At 37.4% G+C, this 11,584-nt stretch overlaps 1 long non-coding RNA gene across 1 annotated transcript; it reads left to right on the top strand.

Moving 5' to 3' along the window:
• The first annotated feature begins 3,694 nt into the window (after positions 1 to 3,694).
• Positions 3,695 to 10,551, top strand: LOC139962512 (uncharacterized). The gene is made up of 2 exons (XR_011791258.1): positions 3,695 to 4,771; positions 4,816 to 10,551. It is a non-coding gene; the product is annotated as an uncharacterized lncRNA (long non-coding RNA).
• Positions 10,552 to 11,584: the final 1,033 nt, after the last annotated feature.

Here is an 11,584-nt window from a genome sequence, read left to right as displayed (position 1 = left end):
ATAAATTTACGTTACAGGATATAAACTAGCGTATATCTCTAGTGTATTCATATCTCAAGTTTTGACCTTCTTAAAAAAAATGTTTGGCAGCATGCTTTTTCGATTGGTTGGGAATTACGAGTATTAACGTGTTTACCAGATGTAAGTAACTGTATATTAACACACACACAAAATCGTTAACGGTATATCTACTGGTAGGTAGCCTTAACGCTCGTTAACGTTATACAGTGGTTATTAATTTGATTTGATTAAGTCATTTAAATTCATATCTGCCAAGGTTTAGTCTATTGCACTATATGTTGAGTTCATATGCGCATATGCAGGCATCTTGAGTGCATATGTGCTGCTTGTGCATACTATATGTTGAGTACATAGTGCACATATGAGGTATGTACGTTAGTGATGTGTTCCATCATCATCATCATCATCATAGCCGTCTATGTGTAGAAGATGGTTGAATCTTAGTAATGGTCACCATATTTACATAGAAACAACCTTCCTTTTGGTAATTTTACCCATTCTCCTATTTAATTATTGTTCTTATGCCGTATATACTATGTATACTGTTCTACTGTACTTTTCCCAGTCTAGCTCTCTGTGGGAAAGTAGGTGTGCATTGAGCCATCGACTAATTTTTCACGGAGATATTTTTTAATTTTTTATTAAGAGTCAGATTTCTGAGTTGTTAGCATTACATCCGGACTTCAGTTGTTAGCATGATGCGGTAATGCTATATGTTAACATTGCACAATATCCTGTTAGCATCGCGCAATGCTAACACAGTTGTTACCATGAGCTGGCTGTTAGCAAGTTGCGAAATATATTGTTAGCATTGCGAAATATCTTATTAGCATGGTGCAATGCTAACGACTTTTATCATGAAGCACATTAAGTTAATTAACTGTACCCTCAGTGGTGATAACTGAGGCTATAACAGTTTTGTAGAATAGACAGGTATGCATTTAGATTCGTGTTGTTGTTTCCGAAAAGCGGAATAATATCGGAATGAACGTTATCTCCTAGTTGAACATACTGCGAGCGGTTATTGAAAAACCCATCCTACAAGTAATTTAGGTACACCCTCCATATTAGAAAGTTTTTCAGCTAGAATGAATGGCTGAATCGTATTGAACGCTATTACATTATGCGAGCTGACACTTTGCCAAACTTTGTCTGTTCAAGGAGAGAAGACAGCTTGTCTAATGAATATAATATTGCGTCTTCAGTACAGCGATTCTTACTGTAGGCGAATTGTAATGGGTCCATCTGACAAGATATTAAAGACTTAAGAGATAATTTAGGACTAGAAGCTCACAGGTCTTCATGGCAACCGAAGTTAAAGCAATAGGTCGAAGATCATTCATGCGTGAGATTATTGGCTTTTTGGGCACAGGGATGATACATGACTGTTTCCAAATAGATGGAATGGACTGTGAAGTGAAACACATATTGAAGGAATGTAAGTAAATACACCAGCTAACTGACTTGCACAATCTCTAAGCACACAGGGGGAAAGATTATAAGGGCCAGCATGCCTTAAATGGAATAATCTTTCTAAAATTATGCCGAACTTCCTCTTCAGTGACCGTTAAAAAGGGCACATAATTGTGAGTATTTATACACATAGGAAGTTGTCCACTCTGGTCGAAAAATCATGCCAATCAAAACGGCTGTAAAATGTATTCAAAGCATTACCATAATCAAGAGACATATTAGGTAAGACACTTCGTTTGTTGTCGTTCACATACCCACTCATTAATCGCAAACCGTCCCATACACGTTTCATGTTATTGCCGGTGAAATGATCTTCAACCTCTTCCTTACAAACCTATTGTTTTTGTCCCTTTTTTTGGTCCCTTCTGTTATACTGTTACTTGTCATTCAGCCTCTAAAGAAGATCCCCTGAAGAAGATCGAAACGTCAGGCCTACTTACTTTTACACATTCTCTAACACAGGATCTCTATAGTGGATATGCAGTTTGCTCACAGTTTTATTTTATTTTGGTTTTACACGTTGAACGATTGGCTTGTATTTAGGTGTCAGGAGGATGAGATTATGATTAGCTTCACCGTTTTTAGTCAGATCAAGAATTGCAACTCCAAGAGTCGGACAATTGACGTGTTGGTAGAATTATGGAGGTAAAAACAGACCATGTTTCTGTAAACGACATCAGACTAGCATTACGAAAATCTGCTAGGTAGATAGAATTTGCTTGAAGTTCATCAATTTCATTGTTTATAGAAAGAACATTGCCCATGACAATATATGGCAAGTACGGTCTGTTCTTACAAATTCCTGGTTCTGCGTCTAATGGGACATACAGTTTTGAGTTTAAGGGCACAGACCGCAAATGTGTTTTCTCAAACCTGTCCTCTCATACAAAGTGAATGTTACGTATCTTCATTTCGCACAATAAGTCTAATTTTTTGAATGTTTCTTAGCAAAAGGGGGCACATTTTTATCATTATTTTTAGTTTCTCTTCATTTTTTAACAAAAGGGCATTTTGGATACAACAAAAGGGCATTTTGGATACAACAAAAGGGCATGCTTTTACGTATAAGGAATAAACGATCTTTTTCTTTAACTACCAAAAAGACCGGTCACTTGAAATTATGAAAAGCGGATCGTTTTGCGGTTCTTAATGGAAGAGCATGTTCCTCTTGTATCCCACCTACCCCACCCCACCCACCCCGCCCTGATTAAAAGACTAACAGATAGAAGGATCAACTTCTCTCCGGCCTTAATTAGCATGATAAACGTGAACAGGTGTCTAACAAATACAGGGGAGTAAATCCTTTTCAAATTGGCTCGCAAAGCCAAACACTTATTAGTCATTATAGTAGCTGCGTGGTGCAATCCTGTATAAATTAGAACCGCTCTTTCATTGACTTGACAATTTCCCACCATAGACTCGAGTACAATAATAAGGACACGGAATCTTGAGTAGGCTAATACTGCAGAAATTTGCAGTGACAACACCTAACGTTGGTTCTGTATAGTGACGGTTCAACTAGTCAATGAATTGAACTATAAAAACAGTCATGAATGATATAAAACCTTTAAAAAAAGGTTTGATCTTATAACCGGCCAAATTCCAAGCATTGTTCAGTCTCAGAAGTTTTGAACTTGTTTGATCTTTTGTAATCGATTGCGAATGATGAAAGAGAAATGAAATAATGAAAAGAAGCTTCTTGCTAGTTTCATTCAACACCTTTTTGTTTCTTGATAAAATTGTGGCAACTCAATGGCCAACTCACTATAATCGGATATGGTCACAGTAAAAGACTATTACGTATGAAATTACTAGTTTGGTAACGATGATTTCAATTTTCCCCGGTCCGGAAATTCACGTGGTCGACACATATTTGATTTGACTAACGTCTTTGTACATATATCATTTGAACAGAGTTCAATCTGCCTCGAGTCCGTTAATTACCCTTGGCAATGGACACCGCTTGTAAGATAATACGTCCAGGTGTATAGGCGGACATACGTATATACTCATGCGGGTTGGTCTTACAACGTAATTCAACTGATGAAAGATTCTATATATAGGGGTAGGGCCTTATATCCAGGCCGAGGCACGTCTGGCGGATACAGACTCGTGTGTTTCCCCACCCCACCCCATCCCCACCCCCATTCCACCTTACCCCGAATTTGCCAAAACATGCTTATCAAGTAGTTGTGCTTCCCAACGTTTCAGGCAACCATAGTACACGTATACAGAACGATGCTGGTTGTGATTGCTATATTTACGGTGACATCCCTATGGCCTGGTTACCCTAGTACTAGTGGTAAGCCTTTTACTTTACTATTCTTACTGTATGTTGGTAATGTTTTAGGACGGTGTGCTGCTTGTCTCGCTGCTCCGTTGACTTTTACTGAATAACGTTCGCTTATACTAATCAAATAAAATTTTGTTGGATACAAGTTGAACATGAAAGACGAGATTCTGCCATTTCATCCTCTCAAACAAAGCGAAAGTTATGTATCTTCATTTCGACCTATAAGTATAAGTTTTTGAATGTTTCTTGGCAAAATGGAGCACATTTCAATCATTATTTTTTTGTATCTCTTCATGTCTTAACAAAAGGGCACTATTGATATAACAAAAGGGCATGCTTTACGAACGAAAAAAAACAACATTTTTTTAATTACCAAAAAAAAAGACCGGTCACTTGTAATTTCTGAAAAGGGAAAGTTTTGCAGTTCTCAATGGGAGAGCACGTGCCTCTTGTATCCCAGACGAGGTTCTGCCAGTTTGTATGTACTAACAGGACAGGACTCATGGGATATATTTAGTTGCGACAAATCAAAGTTATTTTTGATGAAGTAAAATTATATTTGGAGTAAATTTATTTTCATACTCATTGTTTACATGTAAGATCCCAGTTTCATGTATATTGAAGGGATTTTCAATATGAGGTCCAAGGGCCTAATAAAGTCCGTGAAAGATTTCAAAAGACCCGCTGACATGAAATCGGCACACCATCTTGATACTGATCACCGTGTAATTTGTCTTACCACCATGTAAAAAACCTTTACAACTAACAGCACATGAGTATCGTGGTCCTCCTTTAATTATATTAGTGGTCCTCCATAACTTGTTGGTGTGCCCCTTCAACTCGGAGTCCATGCTCCCCAGGGTCCCCAAACAGTTCTGTAGAGCCGTCTCCCCTATATAGTAAGACTTATTATGGTGTAAAAATGACATATAGACGGCTAGGCTTTAAGTCTTAGTATGGTGTATATATGACTTAGACGGTTAGGCTTTAAGACTTAGTATGGTGTATATGTGACAAAGACGGATTAGGCTTTAAGACTTAGTATGGTGTATATGTGACATATATACGGATTAGGCTTTACGACTTAGTATGGTGTATATATGACTTAGACGGTTAGGCTTTAAGACTTAGTATGGTGTATATATGACATAGACGGATTAGGCTTTACGACTTAGTATGGTGTATATGTGACATATACGGATTAGGCTTTACGACTTAGTATGGTGTATATATGACAGACGGCTAGGCTTTAAGACTTAGTATGGTGTATATATGACATAGACGGCTAGGCATTAAGACTTAGTACGGTGTATATATGACATAGACGGCTAGGCATTAAGACTTAGTACTGTGTATATATGACATAGACGGTTAGGCTTTAAGACTTAGTATGGTGTATATATGACATAGACGGCTAGGCATTAAGACTTAGTACGGTGTATATATGACATAGACGGTTAGGCTTTAAGACTTAGTATGGTGTATATATGACATAGACGGTTAGGCATTAAGACTTAGTACGGTGTATATGTGACATAGACGGTTAGGCTTTAAGACTTAGTATGGTGTATATATGACTTATAGACGGCTAGGCTTTAAGACTTAGTATGGTGTATATGTGACATATACGGATTAGGCTTTTTGGCGTTTGTGTCCAATGTATCTAATTAAGGGCCTAACGTAAGATTGTACAACATTTCGGAGCATGCTAGAATGCAGTAAGATCAGCCGCGTCCACGCAACGGCTAAAAATCCGCGAGTTGTTACTCATTTCAACTATAGGCCTTGTATATTTTTACCAACAAAATTAAAGCATATGTGGTGCATCGAGTGTTTCTCTGTATGAAAATGAAAGATAATTATTTTGACGATAAGATCAGGATTTCGTCGAAATCGTCACTAAAGCGTATAGGCACCCTTTGCGCGATCCATGATTGTTTTGGGTGTATCAAGATGGCGCGAGTGACCGAGTGTTCATATATATGGTCAAAATTTTTAAACTTTTTTTTATTACAAACTTCGATGAAATTTTTCCTCACTGGGACATTCAGTCATTTTGTGTGTTCCATAAAAATTGTCTGAGAACAACTTTGGAGAGTAAAGACCTCCAGGAAACTAATTTTTGAAAACTTCTAGCAATAATAGCGTGCAATAATTTGAGGTCTATACTGACTACCTTTAAGACGATAAACAAACACGATAAACAGGGGTATTAATTCAATTTGATGAATACCAAGGGGCGTAGTACAACTAGTTAAATATACCGACAGACACGGTTTTCACATGTTAAGCATTTGTGACGAAACCACAAAACAAACGCAGAAATGTTTATAACAGTCCTATGTAAAGTTTAGTGAACCTTACATATAGGATAATAGTGATAATAGCAACTATCCTTCTTGACCGTTTGCACAGCTCTGTGTCAGTATACCAACTATTGGCGTTTAACAAAACGTGCTGAAACATTTTCTCCTTTTCGTTAGTAGTAATCATGGGCGTCAGCAGATTTCAGAAAGTGAGGGGGACACTATACTATCTAAGCGGAGCGCCACCATTGGTTGGCGCGTAGCGTACCAGAAAATTTTGGGTACATAAGACCCCCTAGATCGCAGGAGACGGCCTTCCTGAGTCGTTTTTAGTTACATCAGAACCAGATCTGTGAGGAGAAATTTTGTCTCACAAAACTAAATTCCGACAGAAAGTACTGGTAGAAAGATGCCGTTCTGACACCAAGGGAGACGAATTACACAGCGTCCATCTCAAACGAAATATTGAAAAAGTGGCGCCGTCACCTCCGGGATGAGTGGAGTGGTATATATAATACATGCATGTAGGTGCGAGAGTTGTTATGTGCCCAGGTACTTTAGTAATAATAATCAGAAAAAGGCACCGCGCGCAGAGCGTGTGTAGCGCCTAGCCGGCAACTCAACAATAAAGATCTACCATATCCGGCGAATACATGTAGCCTTAATTACTTAACCCCTACACCCCTATTCGTCCGTCCAGTCCAAGGGACTGGAGGTAGTGATATGAACATAGTAACTCATCACCATCTACCTGTTTTTTTTTTAATAACTGCTCTGAAAAGTGGGTGGGACAAATGATATGATATCCCCTCCACTTTTGAAAGTGGGGGACATGTCCCCCCCCCGTCCCCCACCTGTTGACGCCCATGGTAGTAATGGATCAAATCGCACAGGCTGAAATTACAATAAATGAAATAAGTTTTACAGCTTCCGAAGTCTACAAACTGAGAGAGCTCACTGAGGATTGTATAGTCAACGGCGGTGGGTGGGACACTCAGGATTTCAATTATAAATTTTCCCAAAGTGATTTAGGCAGGGGCATGACTATTTATGGAACGACCAGAGGAAAATCAAGCATTGTATAAAGAAGGGATACGGCCCAGGAGTCTTTGAAGCCGACTTTCATTGTTGGGGAGGGGTGGGGGGGTAGAGGTCAAACAAATAGACGGCGTCAAGCTGGTGCATTCTGAGCGGGAATATATGAATTATAGATTTGGTCTACAATTGACTATAAAGTCAAGGCTGTGCTAATACATACTCTTGATCAAGTTATGTTAGGTCCATTAGGGGGTGAACACGTGCCCGTGGCATTGGCATAATTCTTCCCCGGCTGAATGGAACAAGACCCTTGAGTGAACCATTTTCCCGACTCACGTTGTCAGGTATAGGAAGACCATACCCCATGCATGCCCCCTTGCGTAATGATGCCACTTAATAAAGAGGTGCAACACCACCACCCTGTTTAGTGACTTGGAACATTGAGTACTTTATGAAACGTCTTTTCAGTTGCAAATAAACTATCCCTTTAATTCTGTCAAATTCAAGCTTTGTCGTAATCTGGTTAATGTTTAATGAACGCACAATAGTAGCTGTTTGTGTATACTGTTACGTAATGTAGGTAAACTGGTAAATGTGGTCCACACAGGCACGCTAAGACTCGGTTCAATAACCTTACCTAAGAGATGCCATGTGACGCTAGATGGGCCAATAAACTTGGCGTTAACGAATGCTTTGATATGTACTTCTATATAATCAGTTTAAACTTTAAATAAGTCCTCTATGCACATTTGAAGTACCTGGTGGGTGGGTGTAAAGGTACCGTATGCTGTGTAATTGTTTGACAAATCAAACTCATCATGGTAATGAAGCTCACACTGTCACATCTTGAATGTACGCAGGTCTACGTGCAGTTGTACAGATTCAACGTATATGGGATTTAAGCTGCGCACCATGGTTGCGAAAGACATACCGGTAATCGCTAATACATGAGTTTACTAAATGAATCATATCACATATTGGTTGAAACTATTCGATCATTGCAACACAGCTAACTTAGATATCGTAGACCAGTTATTTTGTTGAATCGCCCTGGCTCTCAGGCTAAACTAGCCATTCTCATATACCACCAGCTTATTTCGCACAACTATTGCATAGTTACTGTTACTGTTCCATGAGCTCCAGATTGCATCTAAGGACCCTTATTTAATCAAACATTTCTCAAAGGATGGCATTCACATATAAACACTGTGCCCCCTTAATTAAGTGCTGTGCCTCCCAAGTTTGAATTGTCTGGCGACGCCACTGATCAAAACCCCGGTGACATCGATATAATAATGCACTGAACTTAAAGCCTCCAAAAAGCGGCGCCCATGATTGCATAACAGATATAATAAGCCTTCATAGCAAGTTGTTCCGGACCGCAATCAAGACTAAAGACTCTTGTGTTGGGAAATAGAATAAATATGAAAAGCAGGCGCGTAGCGAAGAATTTGCCAAGGGAGGGGCGAAACTGTAGGCAAACTATCAGAGCCGTAGATACGGCATTGCAAACTATCTAAGCGTATAGCGCCACCATAAGTTGGCGCGAAGCGTACAAGACAATTTTGGCTGAAAATGCCTCCCATATCGCTGGAAATGGCACTTCCCAGGCCTTGTAAGTTGCATCTTAGCATTTTCTCTTTTGAAATTTCTAGCGATATCAGTGCAGTTCATACATACGTACGTACCTTCATGCACATGCACATACATAACTACATAGTTGGGCAGCTTAAACCGGTTGTAACAGGTTGCAACTTGTTTAACTACGCAATGCAATAAAGATCTAAAATATTTACACACGAGTATAATACGGTCCCAATGCAATGTTACTTGACAAAATAGTCCATAAAAGTGTAGAGGTCGCTTTAAAATGGACTGTAAATTGTAGTCAAAAGTAGCATCACTTGAAAATTCATCGAAGACTCAACAAATCAGCTTATGTTACCATGGCAACTTGTGAAAACAATGATTGTCAAAAAGTTATGATTACCAATCTAATAGATATTGTATACAATTGTCCAAAATAGTTAAAACTTTGTTCAATGATTTGCCTTTGGGGGTTAGTTTTGCAGTGGATTTCTATCATTATTTGTCACTATAAAACCACTTTACAGAACTTTAGGAATATAATTATGAATTGGAAGACATATATTTTGTTTGGTATTAATATCATATATTATTAACGAATAACTTCGTATTGAAAATATCTCGCTTCCCCGACGAAAGCAATCAAGTTCAAGTGCCACCCGGATAAATACGTATATAGATGGTTAATTAAACACAGGATAATATGGTACTGCAAAACAGTTAAATTATAATGTAGGCCTAATTATTGAAAATTGCTTACGCCTCATCACACATACCAGCAATAAGATCATATTAATTAAATGTATCATGCAGAAATAGAGAGTAACATTTAATGAAGTTTGTATATAACGCCCCAAATTATAGCATGTTATAATTGCTACAAGTTTTCAAAACGTACTTCTCTGGAGGTCGTTACTCTCCAAATTGTTCTCAGACATTCTAAATGAACACACAAAATGTGTGAATGTCCTACTGAAGTAAATTTCCTCCAGGGTTATAGCAAAAAATATTTGAATACAGGAATTTTGACCAAGTGCAATATTATATTATTAACGAATAATTTCGTATTGAAAATATCTCGCTTCCCCGACGAAAGCAATCACGTTCAAGTGCCACCCGGATAAATACGTATATAGATGGTTAATTAAACACAGGATAATATGGTACTGCAAAACAGTTAAATTACAATGTAGGCCTAATTATTGAAAATTGCTTACGCCTCATCACACAAACCAGCAATAAGATCATATTAATTAAACGTAATGCAGAAATAGAGAGCAACAGGGGGTATGCTGTATTGGCTGTATTGGCCCCAAGTTTGAGCAACCCTGAATTTCCCTTTGGGATCAATAAAGTTTTACTTATCTTACTTATCTTATCTTAACATTAAATGAAGTATGTATATAGGCTCCAATTCCATAACAACTCCCTGATCATAGCATGCTATAATTGCTTTAATTGCCAAGGCTACCTTATTTGAAAATCTGGCAAACTTGGGGCCAATACAGCATACCTTTAAGTTTTGCAAAGAATCCATTTTTTTTGTTGCATTTTTTATAAGTGATACCTATAGATGAGAAAGTGCAATATTATATTATTTACGAATAATTTCGTATAGAAAATCTCTCGCTTCCGACAAAAGCAATAAAGTTGCCACCCAGACATCTACGTATACAGATGGTTTATGAGAAAGTTTCTGTGCCACAAGTATTTGAATATGATAATCAAATGAAAGTATTCGATGATTTGATCATATGTTCGTTTTATGAAACAGGTCATATTATGATTGCCTTGGTCTTGAGCATTTGTAGATCATTGGTAAAAAAAATTAAAGTAAATAAACACAACACAAAACAAAACTTCTGTTTGAAGAACATTATCTGCATAGTGTAAAAGTCAATGACCTGCCGGTCGATAGACAAAAGCTGTGCGAAGACATGATATAGGTTTGTTGTTAAGCTCTTCGAGGGATTGTTTGCATAAAATATTAGTAATCACATTGAGCCTTCAATCGGTCAGTGCACCTGTTTTGACTGTGACGAAAGGCGACATCAAGGACAGGCACACCTAAGGTTATGTTAAAGGGTTACACAAATAACCGTGAAAACTCATCGACGAATACAAATGAGCTTTTAGCGTCTGTTTGGTCAAACGAGTGCTATATAATGATTTGAACCAGAGCGGAGAAGGGGGACAGAGGCCCGGGCCCACACACACACACATATATATAAATATATATATATATATATATATATGTATATATATATATATATATATATATATATATATATATATATATATATATATATATATATATATATAATGTTCAAAGTATCTCTCTCGAGATCCGGCTTTAGGAATCACAAATGATTTTCGAGTTGGTTAGCATCATGTTTGATCTCTAGAGTAAGGGAAAATATGTCACCAAAAACAGAACTAGTATTGTTCGATACAGGTGTCAAACGCCTACAGTGAAATTACGACCTTCCTTACCGGTTTCGAACCTCTGGACATACAATCAGCGTCCATAGCCTAGTTGGATAGGGTGTCCGCGTACAAAGCGGGAGGCCCGGGTTCGAATCCGGTGGAGGCTGGAAGTTTTTTCACCGTTCTGGAATTCCTTCTCATTACGTTTTCATTTATATATATATATATATATATATTATACATATATATATATATATATATATACATATATATATATATATATACATATAAATATATATATATATATATATTATACATATATATATATACATATATATATATACATATATATACATATACATATAATTATATATATATATATATATATATATATATATATATATATATATATATATATATATATATATATATATATATA

This window comes from Apostichopus japonicus, chromosome 21 (genome assembly GCF_037975245.1).
Source record: "Apostichopus japonicus isolate 1M-3 chromosome 21, ASM3797524v1, whole genome shotgun sequence".
NCBI classification, from domain to species: Eukaryota; Metazoa; Echinodermata; class Holothuroidea; order Aspidochirotida; family Stichopodidae; genus Apostichopus; species Apostichopus japonicus.
This window is presented reverse-complemented; position numbering and strand designations above follow the sequence as displayed.